Source organism: Watersipora subatra, chromosome 6 (genome assembly GCF_963576615.1).
Source record: "Watersipora subatra chromosome 6, tzWatSuba1.1, whole genome shotgun sequence".
Classification (NCBI taxonomy): Eukaryota; Metazoa; Bryozoa; class Gymnolaemata; order Cheilostomatida; family Watersiporidae; genus Watersipora; species Watersipora subatra.
Window position 1 is genome coordinate 19,427,780 of NC_088713.1, and position 22,546 is coordinate 19,450,325.

At 36.2% G+C, this 22,546-nt stretch overlaps 1 long non-coding RNA gene across 1 annotated transcript; it reads left to right on the plus strand.

The window, feature by feature from the left end:
- The first annotated feature begins 18,351 nt into the window (after positions 1-18,351).
- LOC137397915 (uncharacterized) lies at positions 18,352-20,747 on the plus strand. The gene is made up of 3 exons (XR_010978927.1): positions 18,352-18,455; positions 18,628-18,673; positions 20,651-20,747. It is a non-coding gene; the product is annotated as an uncharacterized lncRNA (long non-coding RNA).
- Positions 20,748-22,546: the final 1,799 nt, after the last annotated feature.

Here is a 22,546-nt window from a genome sequence, read left to right on the forward strand (position 1 = left end):
TAAATATACATTGTATGTTTTAGACACCGATGGCACGACCAAAGTTCACCGCAGAATATATCATTAAGTATGATGAAATGTATCAAGAATAAATATTGAAGGCAGAGACAGGATGAGATATTTGGCTTTAGACATTGTTCATAGTAGTTAGTGTCAGCAATGACTGTCAATATAAATAAAACCGTAAGCATTGCATAGCTTGCGTAAATGAGTGTTATTCTTGGAATGTTACTGTGATGGTATTATAACGAGATAATGGTTGTCCTATACAGCTGACATATTTAGGTCAACTCCGCGGTCTTCTTCTTTGAGATATTATGATATCTTACATTAATCCTGTACTTCACATATCAAAATTTTCAACCAGTAATACCAAAATATATCTCCTAACATCAAAGATGTGACCAATTCTATGGAGAGCATCTATATGGTATCCATCCTTAATCGTTCATACCCGCAACTATAACACGAGATAAATAGACCTCTCTGAGATTGAGGAATCGACAATTTTGTACAAAAAAAGGTGTTGCCAGCTCGAAACTGCACCAAATTGTTGCTTCAAATGTCAAACACAAACATATTGTTCAAAGTAGTGTTTCAGCATCATAGAAAAGTTAACATGGATTTGAAACCAAAGAAATGAATGCACTTACTCTCTTGATACATGTACTTTAAATCACCAGCCACTTGACAGTACAGTTACATAACTTAGTTTGTTTTAGGCTACACATAGTATCCTACACAATATAGCAGGTACATTGCACAGCTATTTAAAGGTTGACTTGCAACGAAATTCACTTTACAGTTATTTGGTTCCAAAAGATTCATCATGTCTTACTCTGCTGTGTTGTAGGTGAAAAATATCTGGAAATGTGATTACAAACTCTTGAAAGCTCAAAAACGAACAGGTCACTGCATCGATTACAAAAACGTCGTAGATCGAAATCCCTTTCCAAAGCAGCTCAAATGGGACGTAGTTGACCATGATGGCTTCTGTTTACACTTTCATACAACCTCATTCATCGAAATATTTTTACAAATATACTTCACGCATTCAATACAACCATGTCTATTGTTCTTACGTGTCAGTTTTATCATCACTGTAATGCTGTCACTTTAAGCACTGATATCTCAAACCAACTATAAAAAGTTGTTCAATTTTTTAACCGTAGCTTGGAGCACATATCCTCTGATAAACATGACAAGCTTGTTGGTTACCTGTGATAGTAAAAAAATGTTGCAGAAATTGGTTGTACCATTTGGCAGGAAGTATGGGTCACATGATCAGATTACAAATAAATGATTGCACCGGGCTGAAATGAAACTGTAAAGTAGTTTTAGCATCTATATTTGATACAGGTGTTTCGGTAGAACCCGAAGTATTTGTCATAAACTAGTGCTACGAAGCGTTTTATATCAAGCCTTTTATTGGCCTTTCAATTCTTGTGATAACACCCCGTGTCAAAACTATAATTAAAATGCTTGAGAACGTCATAAAAATAACGATATTCTAAACTACGGCGTTTCCGTGATGGTTGCGATTAACTGTTCGTTTTTTAGGTTTTTGGAGCTTTTAACCCTTTCGCGGGCAGAGCGACGTTTTTGTCGCTTCGCGATACGGCTGCTAATGAGCAGTGCGACGTTTTTGTCGTTTCGGTAACGTATTTTATTATTGCAGTATCTGGTTAGCTAAATGCCATTTTTTGTTTACTTTTTTACCAATAGCAAGCTACGATATAGTAGCTTAGGTTAGCCTTAAAAATTGACTTAAAATTTGAAAAAAACGATCGTCTTTAGTAGTGATGAATAAATAAACTTTCGAAAAAATTTAGACAATTGTTCTAAATAATTTATCAACTTTTATTCTTCTTGGTTCGGTTTTAGCTTTTATTTGCCGAATTTTTCAAGAGTTTGAATTTAGTTTATCGTCATGGCGACTTCTAAAAGAACCTCCCGAGATTATTCTAATAAAGCAAGTACTAGTACCGAAATTACTAAGAGATTCAGAGCTGACAGTGACGTTTTAGATTTAGTAGCAAGAGATGACAGTGAATCAGGTTCGGATTGTGATTGGAATGACTTTACATCTGGAAGTGACAGTGATGAAGAGGCTGGTAGCAGTAATGATGAAGATGTGAGTAGGAGTGATGCCAGTGCCTGGAAGAATATAACCAACATGAACAGAGATCATCTCCTACAATTCAGCAGTTTATAGTAGTGACAGGCCCAGTATTTACTCCAGTAGATGCTCAGCCAGTAGAGTATTTTGAAAAGTTTTTTGAGCCTGTCAATCCAGGAGGTACATATTTGTGGGAGCTCTATGTTACAGAGACTAACAAGTACCACAAGTACTACTTGAAAAGGAGAAATGTAAAGGAGAATGCTTTCGAAAATATCATTCGTAAATCGACAATTATTGTGAAAAGCATATATTTTATGTTATACATTTTTATTCATTTATAATATATATATATATATGCCTATGAACATATACATGTATACATATGCACCTTTAAACATAGATATATGCACATAATAACACACAGAAAAGTGTATGAACCTTTTAAAAAATTGATTTTTCGGAAAATTAATTCGCCCATGGGGGTCTAATTTAGTTTTGAAAATTCGCCCGCGAAAGGGTTAATACCATTTCCACATATTTTGCACCTACAACACAGCAAATTAAGAGTTGATGAATATTTCGATACCAATTAACTGTAATGTGAATTTGGTTGCAGTAAACCTTAAAGATACTCTCATGGTCGCTTCCCATCGAATAGAGAAATCCGTTAACTTGGCACTGTTCTTTTCCTTTGTCTATGTTAATTTTTTTTTAACATTCTTTTATCAGATAGATCACTCAGCTCCTTCCTCTAGCTCGCACTCAAACTCTTCAACATCTCACCATTCTAACAGCTTCAAATGTCCACAATATTGTGTAACACAGTGTCATAAAGCACCGAATCAACTCACAGAGAATACCTAAAGGCAGAAACCTGTGTTGTAAACATGTTGTAATAAGTTGTTAAAGAATAGAGAAAGCATAATATTATTATGCTTTATTATTCATCTTGAGGTGTTGACTGATGTTTTAAAAAAAAATCAAGGAGATTGACCAACCAGAAGCTGAGATATAGCCAGCCAAACACAGGTCTACCAAAAAACAAAAGTGTTTTGGTAATCATCTGTTATACTGCTGGGGGAGCAATAAAGCACTCACCGTGAACTCCTGATCACAAGAGGTCGTCAGCTTGGTCTCCAGTCACTATATAGCGATGGGGGGTCACGTGTCTCCTAGACGTCTAAGCCGTAGCCTAATAGCCGTCTAAGCCGTAGCTTCCAGTAGCTATAACTTCTAGTAGTCTATTTAGCCTGTGGTTCTTTATTCCTGAACGTGTTACAATATGAATATATAACATGCCCTTTTTTTTTTCAAGACTACACCGCTTAATCTAAAATCCAAATACGAACTCTAATTCCAATATACTCAATTTTACCCAAGTGCAACCACTATTAGCAGAACACATAATCTCCCAAGAGGAGCGTTAAATTCAATGAAGCAGGGTTATCAAGCCAAGCAGGTTAGATAATCACAAAAGCTTCAAATCATAGTTACCGTTTTGAAGATGAGATAAATATCTCTCTACTCACCCAATATTCTGTTTACTTACTCGTCTTTCCTTCAGTCATCAGTTATCGCAAATTTAACAATTTTAATCGCACCCCAATCCATCTCAATCTACCTCATCTCCATTTAGCAAATCACCTTCCTCCATACTGGCAGTATCCCCATACCAATCGGCCTTCTCATGTTCCTCCTCCATTGCCTCCAGGTTATCTGAAACTTTTGGCTCAGAACCAGCAAGCTGGTCGTCATTGCCACTCTGAACTTTTGGCTCAGAACCAGCAAGCTGGTCGTCATTGCCACTCTGAACTTTTGGCTCGGAACCAGCAAGCTGGTCGTCGTTGCCACTATGAACTTTTGGCTCAGAACCAGCAAGCTGGTCGTCATTGCCACTCTTTTTGGAGCTTTCAGGTTGGACCTCCTCTTTGGGTTCCTCAACCTTACTCTCCTCATAACTAGCATCTCTGCTAGGGACTACTCTCACAACGGAGGTTTCAGGTTGGATCTCCTCCTTGGATTCCTCAACCTTACTCTCCTTACTAGTAGTCGTTACGGAACTCGCGCTCCTTGCACCCCTCCTCTGAGCCCTCTTTTGCTTTACAGCAGCCAAGTGCAACAGAGCCTCTCTATACTCCTTCTCACTCTCAATCTCCTCCTCCAACTCTCTCTCGTCCTTCTCTATAGCAGACAATGCGCGCTTGTACTGCTCCTCTACTTGTCTCCTTCTATGCAAGAGCATAGCTTTCCTCTGCTCGATGGCAGCCTCGGTCGAAACAGACTCCGACTCCATCTCTTCTACAAAACTATCCATCTTAGCAACAAAGGGTAAACTTGAACTAGGCTTCTTCAACTTAGAATCCGGTCCCCTATTGTTACTCTCCTCTACCCTACGCTTAATACCCGCTGCAATATCTCTATAGGAAGACCCACCAAGAGTACATCCTTCAAGTCCATGGTCTAACTTCCCACAAAATCTACACAATGTCTTCTTGCAATCTACCGCAAAATGTCCTTGACCTTTACAATTATAACAAATAAATCCAGGACACTGAGCAGCATAATGGTCTCTAAAGCTTTTGCAGACAACACACTTAATGTTACCTGGCTTACCGTACACTTCTTTCCTACCTTCGCTCTCGTTCTTACCCGACTCACTCCCCTTCTGCTTACTAAACACTGTGTTACCTTCTGAATCCCTCGTCACCTTCACACCTCCACCCCTGTTTCTACCTGCACCGCCGCTCTCGGCACCACCACCTCCCGGCGAATCGCCAGCACTCTTCATAAGTGATAGAGAAGTAAGATTGGTCTGATATCAATCTGAAACTATAAACAAGGTCATTTATAATATTCCATACCATATTTCTTAGGTGGTTTACTAACTCTACCTGAGCTAGTGACAACAGGTTCTCTACTAAGAGGCACAAATTTACTTCTAGAATTTCTTCTAGGCAAATCATTACTATTTCCTGGAACGAGTCTATTCTCAACAACAGAGGTTTCCTCCTCGTGTTCACTGGTGCCAGGAGTTTCCTCCACGTGCTCAGCCACACCAGGAGTTTCCGCCCCTTGTTCAAGGATCTCTAAATCAGGGATCATGTTCTCCTGACTTTCAGGTAAACCGTTGGCATTTTTTACTATTTCAGAGTTGCCCTCTTTTGAGGAGTAGCTATCCAAGGAAAGACAATTTTCCTCAGAAGAGTCAGACGATGTGTTCTCGTCATCAAAATTCAACAAAAACAAATGTTTTCTATTTCTGCGTATTTCACTCATGCCTACATTGACCCAGTAACTTTCAGGGGATTTATCCTTTCTCAAAACTATACCTCTTGAACCTACATCAGTAGGAGCTTTTACATAAACCATTTGACCAGGTTTTAACTCGTCTAACTTTGAAACTCTATACTTTTTATCCCACCGTTTCTTAATTTTCTTTTTACGTCTAATTTCATTTTCTTCAAACAGTTCATAGTCTACATCACTTTCATATGGGAAGCCCAAGTTTGATCTAATAGCTCGACCAAAAATCAGATCACTTGGCGTATATCCTGAAGCCAAAGGTGTAGTCCTATACGCAGACAAAGCCACGTCTTTATCTCGGCTTTTCTCCCATAATCCTTTAACAATTTTTACGGCGCTTTCTGCTAAACCATTAGAACAAGAATACCGGGGGCTACTAGTAGTTAGAATAAAGCCCATTTTCTCTCCAAAGTTTCTAAATTCTTTACTAGCATAACAAGTTCCATTATCAGACCTGATAACGTTGGGTATACCAAATCGAGAAAACAGATAGTTGAGTACTCGAATTATCTCTCTTGCAGTTTGAGATTCTATATGCAGACATTCTATCCACTTCGAATAATAGTCTATAGCTATCAGATAATATTCGTTATCAAACACAAGTATATCCGAACCTATCACCTCCCATGGTTTAGAAGGCATTTCTGCTTCATACATGGGCTGGTGTTTAACTTGACCATGCATAATGCAAACATTACATCTACTTATATAATCTGCAATCTCCTTACTATAACCAGGCCACCAAAAATGACGCTGAGCTCGTCTGCGACATTTCGTTATGCCTTGATGACCTTCATGACAAATTTCCAAATACTGCAGTCTTAATGACTTGGGAATATACAGCCTAGAGTCATATAACAATATATTATTATAAATACTTAATCTCTCTCTAGATCCATATAAACCTATCAGTTCTTTACTAGAACCATCCATTTCAGATGGCCAACCAGAATATAAATACTCTATACACTTGAGAGCATCTGAATCTTTACTAACCTCTTCTCTTAGTTTCTCTTCTTTAACGTCCCCATATGCAGAAGAGGAAACTATCGAGTTAACATAAGCTTCTACCTTATTACAAACAGCTTTACTTACCTCATCACAAACAGCACCACTGTTCGGACGGCTAAGCAAATCAGCAATGAACATATCTTTCCCAGGAGTGTGGAAAATATCATAATCATATCTCATTAGTCTTAACTTAAAACGTTGTACTCTTACAGGTAGTTTAGACAAATCCTTTTCACCTAAAATCGCAATTAAAGGCTTATGGTCCGTCTCTATTTCAAATTTTCTACCAACTAAATAGTAATCAAACTTCTCACATGCCCATGTCGTAGCTAAAGCTTCCTTTTCGACCATGGCATATCTACCTTCAGTTTCAGTCATTTTTCTAGAAGCGTATTCTACAGGTTGCCACGCACCTTCCTCGTTATACTGCAGCAAAACTGCACCTAGTGCATTTTTACTAGCATCAGCAGAAACTCTATGTTTAGCATTTATCTCGAAAGTACATAATACTGGACTATTAGAAATTTCTTTCTTAACAGTTTCAAAAGCTTCTTGTTGGTCAGGACCCCAATACCATTCCGATTTACTACCCGTTACTCCATAAATCGCAGTACATAAACCAGCTAACCTTTTATTAAACTTCATCAAATAATTAACCATTCCGGTAAATCTCCTGGCCTCCTTTTTGCTCCTCGGAGGCTTCATTTCAACTATAGCTTTTATTTTACCTGGGTCTGGTTTAATACCAGCACTGCTAACCAAAAGTCCTAAAAACTTCACCTCGGTACATCCAAATTCACATTTTTCTTTCCTCAAAGTCATCCCAGACTTCTCAATTCTATTTAAAACTTTATGTAAACGTTGCCAATGTTCGGTTACAGTTTTACCGTAAACTAAAATGTCGTCCATCAAACATACAATTCCGTCTAAGCCTTTCAATATCTTTTCCATTTCCCTCTGAAAAAATTCAGGGGCTGAAGATATCTCAAAAGGCATTCTCTTAAAGCAAAATCTACCCCATGGGGTTACAAAAGTTGTCAATTCTTTGCATTTCTTATCAAGTCTAACTTGCCAAAATCCAGAGTTAGCATCAAGTTTGGAAAACATAACTCCTTTTGCCAGTTTACTCAACATGTCTGATATCCTAGGTAAAGGATATACTTCCCTTCTAACACATTTATTCAAATTGGTCAAATCTACACACATTCTAATCTTACCACCTTGTTTTGGAGCAATGGTAAGACCAGAACACCAATCAGTTGCTTTTTCTATAGGTTCTATAACCTTACTTTCCAACATTTTATCAATTTCTTTTTTAGCTTTTTCACGCAAGCCTGCTGCAATAGGCCTAGGCGCGTACAATCTAACGGGCTCAGCATTCCTATTTATGTCAATACTAAAAATACCAGGCATTGTTCCTAGTCCCTCGAATGTCTTAGGAAATTCCTTCAAAGGGTCAAATTCATTAGCACACAAAGCATTAATAACTGCTAACAAATTCAACTTCTTAATCTCGGGCATACCTAAAAGATTTCTTCTAGAACCTTTAAGTATGTAAACAGAAGTATCAATAGCTCTGTAAGTACTTTTAATAGCTACATCAGCTACTCCTAAAACATTCAATCTATTTCCATCAGCTCCATTCAAAATTTGCTCGGGTTCTTTTAAATTCAAACCAAGCTTTCTACTAGCTTTCTCAGTCATAGTGGACACATCAGCTCCTGTGTCAAAAGTAAATTCCATATCCTTACCATTTACAGATAAATTTCTGACAAATTTCTCGTCTAGTCAGCTGCTATTACTAGACTCAGAAAACCTTACTCTGGGAGTAGGACTTCTTCTACCTTCACTACTTCCACTACTTTCGTACCTATCTCTCCTTTGACTCCTACGTACCTTGCAGTCCTTAATTGTGTGCCCTTTGGTAGCACAAAAAAAGCATCTTACCTCTGGACAAAATCTGATTTCATGTCCTCTCACCCCACAACCATAGCATTTATCTGCCCCTGGAGATGGATACCGTCTAGAATTTTTGCTAGATCTATCATCATATCTCCTCGGGGAATACCTGTCTCTACTTCTCCTACGCCATTCAAGTGGTCTCTCTCTAACAGAATCCCTAGATGAACTACTATAGTCTCTAGAGCTTCTAACTTTACTATAGTCTTTATCGTATTTACTTGACTTCCTATCCTTACCATACCCTCTAGATTTATATTTGTCTCTAGAAGATACTCTATTCATTTCTTTCTCATTATCTGAATCAGAGTCAAATTTAAATTGACTATCTTTGTCCTCTGATTTGTTTTCTACTGCATCTACTTCCAATTTCACATTAAAATTGCCTGCTTTGACGGTTTCCATAGTTCTTTCTGAATCTCTAGCTATTTTTTTAGCTCTCAAGATACCTGAAAACTTAGTCCAATTCAAGTCATTTTGTTGCATCAGCTGGGATCGAAGAGAAGATTCTCTCAACCCATTAACTGCAATAGCTAAAGCAAATTCTTGTCTCAAAGCATCATGTTCAGTTCCAAAAGTCATTTTTCTACTTAAATCTTCAATTCGTAATAAATAGTCATTTTCATTTTCTCCTATAGCCTGACTAGCAGTTACAAATTTCATTGTTTTAACATAAACAGTTTCTTCAGACTCGTAAACAGTTTTCAAAAGTTCCATGGCCCCCTCATATGTAGAAGTTGCACTTTTTTGATCAAAACCTAAAGATGTCAAAGCTGCTCTACCTGCCTTACCCACGGCATTCAACAAAGATACTAATTCATTCTACCTCTAAATACATCAACAGTTTCTTCCTCGCCATCTATTGTAACTTTTTCTTCCCCTAATCTCAGTGTGATCATTTCAACGCTTAGATCAAACTCATTTAACCAATTTTTCCATGACCCACCAACATCGTCGCTATTAATTACTAGTTTCAGAAAGTCATTAAAGTTCAAATTTCTAGCCATATTCAGAAATAGCTTAAACTTACCTTCGAACACCCTTCGGAACCTCTATAACAATGTAATCACCACTCACCTTGTATAGTGTCTCCCACTTATCACAGAAAATACACCACGGAAAATCACTAACCACTGTATCACCACTATCGATGGCCGATATCACCAGTTATTCACCACTACACCACAATATAATAACGTATCACCGATCAAAATTCTCCCCGAACAATCCTGCCTACGACGCCATGTTATACTGCTGGGGGAGCAATAAAGCACTCACCGTGAACTCCTGATCACAAGAGGTCGTCAGCTTGGTCTCCAGTCACTATATAGCGATGGGGGGTCACGTGTCTCCTAGACGTCTAAGCCGTAGCCTAATAGCCGTCTAAGCCATAGCTTCCAGTAGCTATAACTTCTAGTAGTCTATTTAGCCTGTGGTTCTTTATTCCTGAACGTGTTACAATATGAATATATAACACATCAATATATGACGTATGAAATCGACTTGTGTGTCATTGGTCAATTAAGCCAACTAATGCGCTCTCCTATAACAATCACGGCGTTTTAATTGGTTTAATCCCTGGAAGTATAGAACAATCAAATTGGGCCTAACAATCATCGCTCCTAGAATTCCGAACCAGTCCCTCCGGACATGTAGATTAGTTTTAGCATAAAATAATTACACGCATCTATTATTTCGCAACATTTCGCTATCTTGCTAGTTCAGCTCAGTTTTGTTGTTCTCCTACTTAGCTTCCCTATTCAGACTCATCTTTAGCGTTGTTCAGATTTTTTAACTATAGCTAATATATAGAATCAATTAAATCAATCATCAATCTCGGTTATCATTTGGAATTTTCTACAAATTATATTAGTTACATCATTTATTCTATACGCAGTTATATTATTATTTTGTATAATATGCATTATGAATATTATATAAATCATAAAAAATAATTATAGATAAGATAATAGATCAATAGAAAAATCAAAGCAAAAGTTATCGTTTTCTTTTCTTATAGCAAGAGCAGCACGGTCAAGTTAGTCTTTTTAAGATTATGGCTGTAGTGAACTTCCAGTCTGTTAATAGTGACGATAATCATGAAAATCAACTGAATGCTGCAGTAGATACACAGTAGAAAAATGATGAAGGAACAAAAAGTCCCATTCCTATTTCGTATTCTAAACAAACTGCAATCGCGGATATCGCATATAGACTATACACGCGCCGTTCGTTGAACAGATGATCTTCGGAGCATATCCGTGGAGATCGAGTTAAAATTTGAAGCACAATAGTCAAAATCTGCTCTTCTGCTTTAAAATCATGGCGAGGGGTTGTGGGCAAATGCCTTTACCACACAATGTTTGGATGATTTTCCTGAGAAACCAGAGCTAGTATGTAAATTATTTACTATCGCGAGAAGCGTTTCACATCTCGTAGCCAAAACAATCATTATAAGTAACGGTGGTAAGGGTGCGCAACTCCGGCACATGACCATTAAGTCGATTTTATACGTCATAGTTTTCGGGATTTTCGAAGGGTTTTCCTCTGATTCTTTATTAGGTAGACCTGTGTTTGGCTGTCTATATCTCAGCTTCTAGGGGGTCAATCTCCTTGATTCTTTTTTTAGAACATCAGTCAACACCTCAAGATAACTAATAAAGCATAATAATATTATGCTTTCTCTATTCTTTAATGGATGGTTGGAAATATGCTTGTAGATTACATTTAATGGTAAATCAGCAAACTTATTAGCTAACATTTATGGTAGGCCTACTCAGCTAACTGCACAATGCATTTTGGTAACTATACCGACATGTTGTTGCAACAGTAAAATCGTTCGGTACCAGGCAGAGAGTGTCATATATATTGTTCAACAGTTTTTAGTATTGATAGATTTCAAAAATATATGATCGTGGGCTAGCTTACTTTGCAACTTTTTACGCCCCTAAGTTAATGTTGACAAAGTTATCTGCTCGTGTGGTAGGAAAAAAAGTTTTGCGATCTGATGATTGCTTATCGAGCAACCAGACGACGCTCACACTGAGTCAGATTATGACCGCTTCACTAAGTTTTACAGGGCTAATATTTTATACAAAAAGAAAGATGTCAAGAGATAAGTGAAAAGAGATCAACTAGTGCATTTTCTGTGCTATTTCAAAATTTATGGCTATTAAACAAATATGTCTCACAAACAAGGATAAATGGAGGATGCTATTTATTACAGAGAGCGGTTACATTTAGTTAGATAATTTTGCTTCAAGGGTTTATGGACAGCTAGGCGACAGTCAATAAGGCGACCGACACTTTCGGATTGAAAGACGACAACTTTAGACAGAAGGGCGACACAGCGGACAGAAAGTTGACAATTTCAGGCAGCAATAATTCAAAATATTAAGTCTTGTTACGTTGTTGTGAATTAGTAATAAACACTAACAAGACACCAACTTTATTGATGCCCAGATCAGAAATCTTGTATTAGTACATCTTTCACCCGTTGTTCTACCTTATTTCCTTGGCATCTATTACCTTCTTAGTCACATTAGTCTGATCACATTATTCTTTTACACACAGTAGAATTTCATATTGTATTAAAGCTTGTATCAAATATTCAACTATTTGAGATGGCTATTATTTGAAAGAAGCTGCTGATATTAATGTTTTTATTTGCCTAACTGTTCTTCTGTTCATCCTTTCCCACAGTTTGAATCTTGCCAGTTTGTCAACTCTACACGCTCAAAGGTATTTTAAACAATCACTACTTTCTTTTTCGCTTCCTTCCTTGACTGTTTGTAAAAACTTCCAAGTTGCTTATCCTTGTGGCAAGAGTCTGAAATTCTTTACCGCCTAATATGTGACATCATAGAGGTACCAACTTGCTTAATCCCTTTGAAGTCAGTGAGGCATTCTTGAGTCAGTAGCACACCCTGGTAGATGAAATATCAGACTATTGCTGGATCATGTATTCGGACCCTCATTAGTAACTTTCTAACTAATGTATACTGTTGTTCCAATTGCAGTATGAAAATAATTAAATACATTTGTGTTTAGCTTGATATATATACATACATACAGATCTAGCGATGGAACTTCTCTATCCTATCTAAAACGATGAGATGAGGTTCACGGTCATAAATTGATAACTGAATATTACATTCTACTAACTGTAAAACTAACATGAAAAGATAATTTGAATTACATAACTGTGACTGAGACTGTATAAGTATACACAGTCACGAGTAGATACTTGAATGCACTTGCATTTCAAATCATACACCAAAATAATAAAGCTGTCATTAAAGTTCAAGCCGATGGCTGTCCATGTAATATCTTCCATTTTTCTATGAAGTCTGTCTTTTGCTGAAATAGCCAAATATAAAAAAATTCATCGTGTTTGTTAAATTCAAAATATAGTATATGATGTGGCACATGGCAGCATTAACCTACAGCTGAGTATATATCACAAAGGTCTTTAAAATGTTGTTCACTCCTCATTGTCTCGAACTACAAGTCGTGTGTGCACTCAGGATCTGTGACAAGGGTGATTCGGTTAAAGGTTTACTTGCAACAAAATTCACATTACGGATATTTGGTATCAAAAGCTTCACCATGTTTTGGCTTGGTCTAATTGTCTAGTCGTAATCTGATCATGTGTAGAAGTAGAATGAGACACAAGACATCTCAAGTATCGACCTGTCTCATCCCGGATCTATCTTCGTCTTGACCTAACTATTGCCAAACTCGAAACAGAAAATAGAACTAAAACACCTGTGCACGACTGCTAAAACATGGCTTCTCGTGGTAACAACAACTCTATATACTGTATTGGGTTGCGGGCAGCTTCCTTTAAAGTTATACCCGGTCCATTACTACCTGTTGTTATTGATTACATTGGCCATCGAGTCTAATCATGTAGTCCAGACAACAGCCCTGTTAATATATTGCAGTCTGGTTCTGTGTCCTTAAAACAGATACCGGGTCATATCCAAAACTGCCATTCATAAAATTTGGGCCCCTTTTATATACAACTATTTGCGGGTAAAACTTGCCCGGACACGGAGAAACGAACTAAAGGCCGTTTGACCATAGTTCGTGTTCCGGGTAACAATGACATTATCGTTAGTTCAATACAAAAATATATATCGTAAATCATATAATTTTATGAATACAACTTAAATATAATTCACATACTACTGTTAATACACAAACAAAACTTATCATAGATGAAACAATAAGAATGAAAGTGTTTTCTTGTGTTCTTTTAGTTGCGGTACTTCTTTGAAGATCGATGGCTATCGGTTTTATTACACATTTCATTCAATATAAAGTTAGACCTATTCAATAGATGGTAAAATTATTCATGTACAAAGCAAAATGTTTATAATAATTATTATCAATCAAGCTCAAAATTTTCAGAAATATATAACTTCGCTATTTTAAAGTTGTTTGTGTCACTTTTGTTTACAAAAAATAAATGCATATCGCTATTGAAATGTTTTATTTAAATCGTTTACACCAAGACAAAATTCAATTTAAAAAGAGATTTATCAATTTCATATATCAAGTGCACTAGTCCTTGTGTAGTGAAATCATCACCAAATGCTCATTATTTTACTGTCTCGTGTCTCGAATTTTTACAAGACAGTGTCTTGAGTCTCGTTTCGAACTTAAAAAACTTGTCTCGTTCCACCTCTAATAATGTGACCCATCCTTCCTGCCAAACAGCGCGAATAACTTCTGCAGCGTTTTTCGATTATCACAGGTGACCAACAAGCTCGTCATGTTTATCAGGCAATGATATGTACACCTTCGATCTAAGGTTAAAAAATTAAACAAATTTTCCCGGTAGGTTATAAGGTATTAGGGTTGAAAGTGACGGCATTACAATGACGATGAAATAGATGCGTAAGAGCAATAGACATGGTTTTATTGAATGCTTGAAGTATATTTGCGAAAATAGTTCAACGAATGAGGTTGCATGAAAGTGTACAAAGAAGCCATCTCTCGTTCATCTACGTACCATTTAAGCCGTTATGGAAAGAGATTCTAATCTATGGCGCTTTTGTGATGGCGGCGATTAAGGGTTCGGTTTTGAGCTTTTAATCATATCTCCACATATTTTGCACCTACAACACAGCACAGTAAGAGATGGTGAATCTTTTGGTACTAATTAACTGTAATGTGAATTTTGTTGCAAGTAAACCTTCAAATATCTCAAGTGACTTCAAGGGTAACATGCCATCAGGACTGGTTGACTTCTATGATTTGGAATATTTCATTTCTCCATAAGGTTTCTGTAATGCTGTTTAGTATTTTTGCGACAAGCTGCAGAAGTTAGTAAAACATGGATATATCTTAGACACCTACATGTATGTCACAAAAAGCCTTCATTTTTCATACACAAATAAGACCTCAACAAACATAGATCAGTATGGATCTCAATTCAACCCAATGAGTCTACATTATAATGACATTGAATTATTATCATAATTGTAAAAAAACAAAGATAAGGAAATCATCATTGCCATAAGTACCGTAAATGATAAATCACAGTAATAGGGAATTGTCTTTTCATCTCAGGGAAAGAGCACTCATCTGTCCCAGGCTATCGTGAATTTCGATTATCGGAACCATAATCATATTTCTGCGCGAGGTAAGATAACTCTAAAACTTTAACAATCGGAGCCGAGGTTGTCGGCACTTCAGCCCAGAACGTGACTGCTTGAACTAAACCGTTTTGAACAAAAATGCTGATACAAGAACAGGTTTTTGTATTTTATTTGAATAAGTTAAATGAATTTATGAAACTAACATTAACATTTTGTTAAATGTCTGGGCTAGCTATATATTATAATATTATATAACAGTTTCTTTTTATCTTGCCTGCAAATTGTGTTGGATTGAGCCACCAACACGTAGCGGCGTACAAAACGTCTTACACTACAACAAATCACTAACCTCGGGTAGCACTGCGTTGGGCCGAGTTACCAACACGCAGCGGCATAGGTCAGATCTAAAAAAGATAACGATTTGCGAGTTTCTAGCCCGCAGTTCCCAACTCGGTTTGAAAACTGTGTCGCTGGGTTGGCGAGTATATGTAATCAGTAGTACCATGGACGTGAGAAAATAGTTTTGTATAACTTTTAAAAGAAACCTTTGACATCAGTGCTAAACATCCTGCTCTAGCGGGCAATATTTGTTCCTTTTTGCATTTCTAAAGCAAGCGGCATCGCGGGGCCTGCATCGCGCTGCATGCTTGCAGTCAAAACTCTTCTTGAAAATTAAGAATGATTACTGGCATTAAAGAATAGTTACTGGTGTTTTGCTGGTGATGGAAATGCTTAGATTTATTCTAAATACTAGAAATATAAGGTATATATATATATAAAAGAGTGATAAAAACATAATACATTGAAAAAATACCAAAATGGTTTACTGCTCTTAATAAAATGTTACGCTGCTAAAAATAGATCTTAGACAGATGTTTTATAAGCAACTATGTTCTTGATGACAGTTTGTGTTGCAACAGTGTTTTCTAGTGCAGTCTGTTAAATTTCTAATTAATTTTCCTTCAAAATATTGGACTAAGTTTTAGATTTTATTTTACTTATTTTAGGTAGTAGATGTTGGCATAAAAAACTTATTATGCAACGCTTAACGAGGCAGAAAAAATCTTGCCATATTGTATTATTCGTTAACTTTTTTTTATCTTTATCAGATGTTTATTTTCAGTTTCATGCTCTACTAATCCATGATAGTCTCACTAACGCATTAGACCAGCCTGCTGACATTGTTATACGTAGTACCAAGACATGATTCTGAGCGAAGTCACTACTCCCTAATGGTTAGTATTTTTATGCTGCACTTTTATACTAAAATACTATGTCAAGATATTAATTTTGAGAACAATTAGTGTTGCATGGCTGTGCATAGTTATTGTAATTGTTTTAAAAATTTAAAACAGCACATCTCTTATATAGCGTGTAACTTGAATGAGATAACTGTTTTGTAGGCACGGGAATACTTGCTCTGCGTGTATCTATAACATGCAACTTGCATAGCTTTTTATACAAGTTGTATATGGTACTCTGTTTGCAGCTGGTAGATAGGAAACTTAGGAAAATTCATTTAATGGACTCTTTTTCTTATAAAGGACAACAGACCATTGAAAAAAGGTGAGCATGAAATACTTCACTAGGTTTGTCGGTAAATCTTACAAAAAGCAACAGTTATTGCCTTTGCATTCTAGCATAAATGGTTTAATCCAAAAACTCACTGTTAGCAACAATATTTGCAGGAAGCTTGTTTCTGTTGATGAGAGGTTTGCTGATTATGCTGTGACAGATAGTGAGATGGCGGCTATGCAACGGAAAGATTGTGTAAGCTGTGGACTGTGTGTTATCAAGGTGAAGCTGTGGACTGTATGTTATCAAGGTAAGTGACACTCTCATTCGTAGAGGTCTCAAGACTTCAACAATTATTAGTAGGAAACGTCTGGTTGGATTATTTATCTACACATTAACTATTACTAGGGAACATAGTCCTATTTTGTCAATTTTCACTGTTAACCACAATGTTTTTTCAGCAAAATTAGTGTGATTCCTTGTAGGGGGTTATGCAATAATCTTGTGCAGTAATACTTCAACTTACGAGTGCTCCAACGTACGAGAAACTTGAGATACGAGCCAGCTTTTAAGCAAGTTTTAGCACTAACATACGAGCCATGTTTGAGATACGAGCACTTGAGTCAGTAGCCAAGTATGCCGGAGGTGTTTTATGAGAACAGCATCACTCTGTATTTTTCAACTGCTCAGGTTATACTGTTGTACCGTGTTTTTGTGCACGATTTTCTGTGCAGAATTATGTGAATTAAACGTACTGTGCGTAGACCAAAAGTTTGCCAGTAAAATGAAAGATAATACAAAGAAAAAGCAAATGATAACAATTGATATTAAACGGAAAAATATTGAAAAATTTGCGAAATGTGTATGCGTGATTGAGCTAGCTCGGCAATATGACAGAAATTCATAATTATCAAACAGCAGGATTATATTCAGGGCATTTAGTTCGCAAAAGGACTAACCATAGTTTCTAAACGGTGCCGCGATCTTCACGACCGCTGATGGCATTGGACAAACAATTGGCCGGTGACAGCGTAACTGAAACGATGCTATGTGAAAAGGCCGGCGCTATTTATCCAAACTGTTTAATAGACATTCGGACAAGCTGGCTAGTAGTCGTGCATTAACCATTTGTGACGACACCTGTGTTCGTCCTAATCGCAACATGTTGCAAGGGCGACAAAGGCAAACGTCCTTAGTTAGGTTTATCTTAAAACGGCCGGCTAGTCGTGAAAGCGAAATAAAAGGAAAAATTTCTCGCTAACCAGCGAGAAACTTCAAACTATGAACACCGAAGAAATTTTAATTACGTTTAGTTGAAAATGAAAGTTTGCTTTTAGGTTTGCTTCTAAGTTTGTCTTTTAACACTTTGATAAAATTCAAATTTATCAAAGTCAAACGTTGTAACGAAGGATAACTTATATCTCTCTCCCTGGCAAATGCGAGTGTTAACTGCTATTGTATGTATTTAATTTTACATATTAATTAATCACATTTTCTTGCATTATTTTTTATTTGTTGCTTTTTGAAAGCATGTAGTACGTAAGGACAATAACCAACATGTTCTTTCTGTTACAATATCTTGTTTTGAGTGTTTTATTTGCTTTTTTTAGAGTATGGAAACCAATCAATATATATTTAATTGTTCTATATATAAATAAATTGCACCAACATGCGAGTAAATTGACATACGAGCTCAGTCTCGGAATGCATTAAGCTCGTAAGTTGAAGTATGACTGTACTTTCTAGATATTCGGCACATTTTTTGTTGTTGTAAACTTATTAAAGAATAATTCTAAGAATCTCTATTTTTATAGTGTTATTATTATTTTCAGCATGCGCAACGATATGTTGAATCGTTTGAGCTAGAAAATAGAAAAGATGGTGATATGTCTTTAAATCCTTCCACATACCGTAAAGAATTATTGGCAAGTATAAAGGTATGTGAAACAATAACTATTCCCAGCAGATTTAGCACATCTGTATATCTTGTAAATATATGTTAGAATACTTCCTCACTTATTTAGTTTAATTTTCTTAACCTGAACTAACAACTTTTTAACATTTTTGCATTGAATTTTGTTTTTAACCAGTTGTCTTTATTTATGTTAGGAAGATGGTCGAGCATTGGCGGATATCAAGCTCTCTATTGAAGCAGGTAGGTTGAAGATGTAAGCCACATACAGGCTAACAAGTTTTATATTTGTATCATGTTAATACATAAAAATTATTTTACTGTGTTCACCAATCTAGAGCATGAGAATACTATTCTGATATCTTTAAATAGTAGTGTTGGTATCTACAGACATTACTCGCTTTATATATATCTAATGCATGTTCTTAACCCTTTGGCTACGGCACGCTTACGGCTGGGAAAATACCAGCATACGGAGGCAATTACTAGGGCGATTTGAGCCTTCGACATGACTGCATAAAAACTGCATTAACTTACATCACAATTCTGATAGTTACATAAATTAATATGCATAGGAAAGCTGAAAAATTTCTCTACAAGCTAATATTTTTTCTATGCAGATAGCTTGCAAATGCTTTCCAGCAAGTCTCAATTTGTTGAAGCTATTAATTTTTTATACACTATTTTCAATTGTATTTTCCTAATTGATAAAGGTAATTGACAATGTTGTATAAATAATACTTGCACGGATTCATAGGTTCTCAACAATTTGCAAGAGAAATTGGTCGTCAAAGAGCATTGAAAGTGGAGTTATGAGCTTCGATGCATTGTGGGAGCGCCACTCGAAATTCTCAGTGCATGACCCAAAAGACCAGCGAAAAATGAAGGCCTGACAATGTCGCCTAAACTTTGCTATAACTTACATGCAAATTGGAATAGAGCTATAAATGAATATGCATTTGAAAGCTTAGAAATTTCTCAACAGGCAGCCATTTGTTCCCTACAAATCGTCCCTGCAAATTTATTCGTCTGTGAATATTTCTATCAACATTGTGATGTGTCAAAGTTGCCACCTTTCTGTCATAAAACATTGATAAAAAATACATTTTTGGAAGCAATAACTCTGTGAAAATAGTTTATGATAAGCATCTGCACGGTGTCATATGTTTGCAAGAGTTTGCAAAGAAACTGGTTGTCCAAGTCGTCCTTTCCAAGCCAGCAAGCTTTCATCTATAGATATGAATTTACCAGGCAGTGAAACAGAATATAACCGGTCGCATATCATGGCAAAAACATCTTCTAACTTGAAATATTTATTGCTAGCAGGCTGTTCAAAATTGTCAGCAAAATGCACAGTAGAAAGTAAACTTGCTTCTATTTTTCTTTCTGTTTAATTTTATTAAAAATCAGCGTAGATAATAAAGGATTGTGGACCAGTAAGACAACAGAGTAGGCTTTTTGAAAATACTTATATGCAAAACTAAATAAATAACTCGCCAAATATCTTCAACAGGCTTCGAAGCATCGCAATGTTTTTGGAGGCCATATTTATTCGTTTCGTTAAATATAACATTTATAATGGCAGATGTTATAAAAAGCTTTAAATATTAAAAATACTTACCTGTTTAAAAATTCAAACTTACTCCCGCCAAGTGGTCAGCAAAATGTAATTTTTTTGGTTTTAAGTCAGCTCCTCTTTGAAATCCGTAAATACTCCCGGTTTCATCGTCGGCCGTTTCACTCTCACTTTCGCAATCCAATTCACCCTGTTGATCTTATTTTTCACTTTCATCGTCTACCCCACATTCTTCCGACCTGATATCCTTTTCTTCATTTCCAAACCAGTCGATGTCTTCCTCTAAACAAACTTTTTTAGCAGAGCTTGAACAACCGCTTGCGTTCATGATGAATAGATTTCCATAAAAGATCACATCTTTGCAAAGTGTATTGCTTGCACATGCGTATTAGGGATTATTTATAACCTCAAAACAGTATTACAAAGCCAACGGAAATTGATCAAATTACTCATTTTAATGCTGTTTTTTTAATAAATAATATATTTTAAAAAAGGTCTATCGAAGACCGAATTATTTCGGGATCCGTACGCTGAGACAATGCTTGTATTCCGGGCTTTTACGGATTTTGTAAGCAAAGGGCTAACTAGATCAAAACTTTGTGAAGTAGTCTGTAACGTTTTCTATTTATTTATTTGTGTAATAGCCAAGGAAGAATCCACTAGAGAAGGAGCAGTGAAGTGTTTCACGACAACAGAAGATCATGAAGCTACCAACTGGAATGGCAAGGAGCTTACAGAAAATCCTGTGGAATTTCCTGCTGTCTCACTGGATGCTCAGCTTAAGTATTATAAAATCAAGTACCTGAAGCGCTATAAAACACACCCTACTAGTTATGGTGTATTTAATGTAGTTCCAGCCGAAGATTATGAACATTGTCGACGAGAGCATATATCTGGAATGTATGATGGTAGTCAGATGGTAAATGAGACCATTTTATATTGTCTTAAAGAGATTAGCTCTGACTATCAGGTCATTAGTCGGCAATTTATTAGACTGAGTCAAGCTGTACTAGAAGCTTACGAGCCATGGTGTAAGAAGTTGACTCCTGAAGATGACTATAGTAGGCCATCTCCAGCATATTATGGTATGGAAAAATCCATTACGCATAGCTAAACATATGTTTTCCTGTGATGCTTTCCAATGTACACATGTATGCGGATAACTGGCATATCTTCAATATGTTTTAAAACAAAATTTTATTGTTTGTTCACACTGGACTATTATAGTGTATTACCTGTTATTTGATGCCCTGATCCAGTAGTAACTACTGTTTTATTAACTTTTATATTGCATACATTTATATAGGTTAACCATCCTGTATTGCTAGTCAGTTTGTTTGCATTAGTGGAAGATGCATCAAGGCAGTGTGTACTCATCTGTACTCAGTGTGTTCTTTTTCTTTATACAATTTTGCAACTTGGTGTATTCAACTTTTTCAACGGTTTTTCTATTTGGTACATATTATATTTCGTTGAGAGATGCTATGTAAATCTAGATAATATATAACTTTTACATACAACATACAATGATAATACCTTCTCATAACTCTAAGCTTGAGTTTGTATGAAGTCATAAAACTTTTATGTAGCCAGGCTAATACTTGCTGTTCAAATCCATGAAGTTGAAATAAGATAACTGTTTTGTAGCTAGGCTAATATTTGCTGAAAAGTCAGGTTCTAACATGTATTCAATAGAAATATAACTGTTTTGTAGCTAGACTAATATTTGCTGAAAAGTCAGGTTCTAACATGTATTCAATAGAAATATAACTGTTTTGTAGCTAGGCTAATATTTGCTGAAAAGTCCGATTCCAATATGTATTTAATAGAAATATAACTGTTTTGTAGCTGGGCTAATAATTGCTGAAAAGTCAGGTTCCAATATGTATTTAATAGAAATATAGCTGTTTTGTAGCTAGGCTAATAATTGCTGAAAAGTCATTTTTATTAAATACATGTTAGACCAACTTACGTTGGTCTAACATGTATTTAATAAAAATATAACTGTTTTGTAGCTAGGCTAATATTTGCTGAAAAGTCAGGTTCCATTATGTATTTAATAAAAATATAACTGTTTTGTAGCTAGGCTAATAATTGCTGAAAAGTCAGGTTCTAATCTGTATTGTAATTAGAAGAAAAAGTATAACTGTTTTGTGGGCAAGCCAAAACCTGCCGTAGTCATATAAAATAACCGCTTTGCAATTTAGTACATACGTAATAGTTTGTAATAATATTATCAATGTACGCGCTCTATTCAAGAGTATAATAAAACCATTTACAACAGCAGCCTACAACAACTACGCAGCACAACTAGCATTAGCAGTTTTGTAGTTACGTAGAAACGACCTTGTCCACGTGAAGTTATATTGTAGGCGCCAAAATTTATTTTTGTGTGCATTTCGCAACTGAGTTAGGAATTGCAGCTAGAAACTCACAAATCGTTATCTTTTTTAGATCTGACCAGCGGCATATGGAATGTCTTATGCTACAGGTAACAAGTCACCAACTCGGGCAACCTTACGTTAGATTGCGTCACCAAC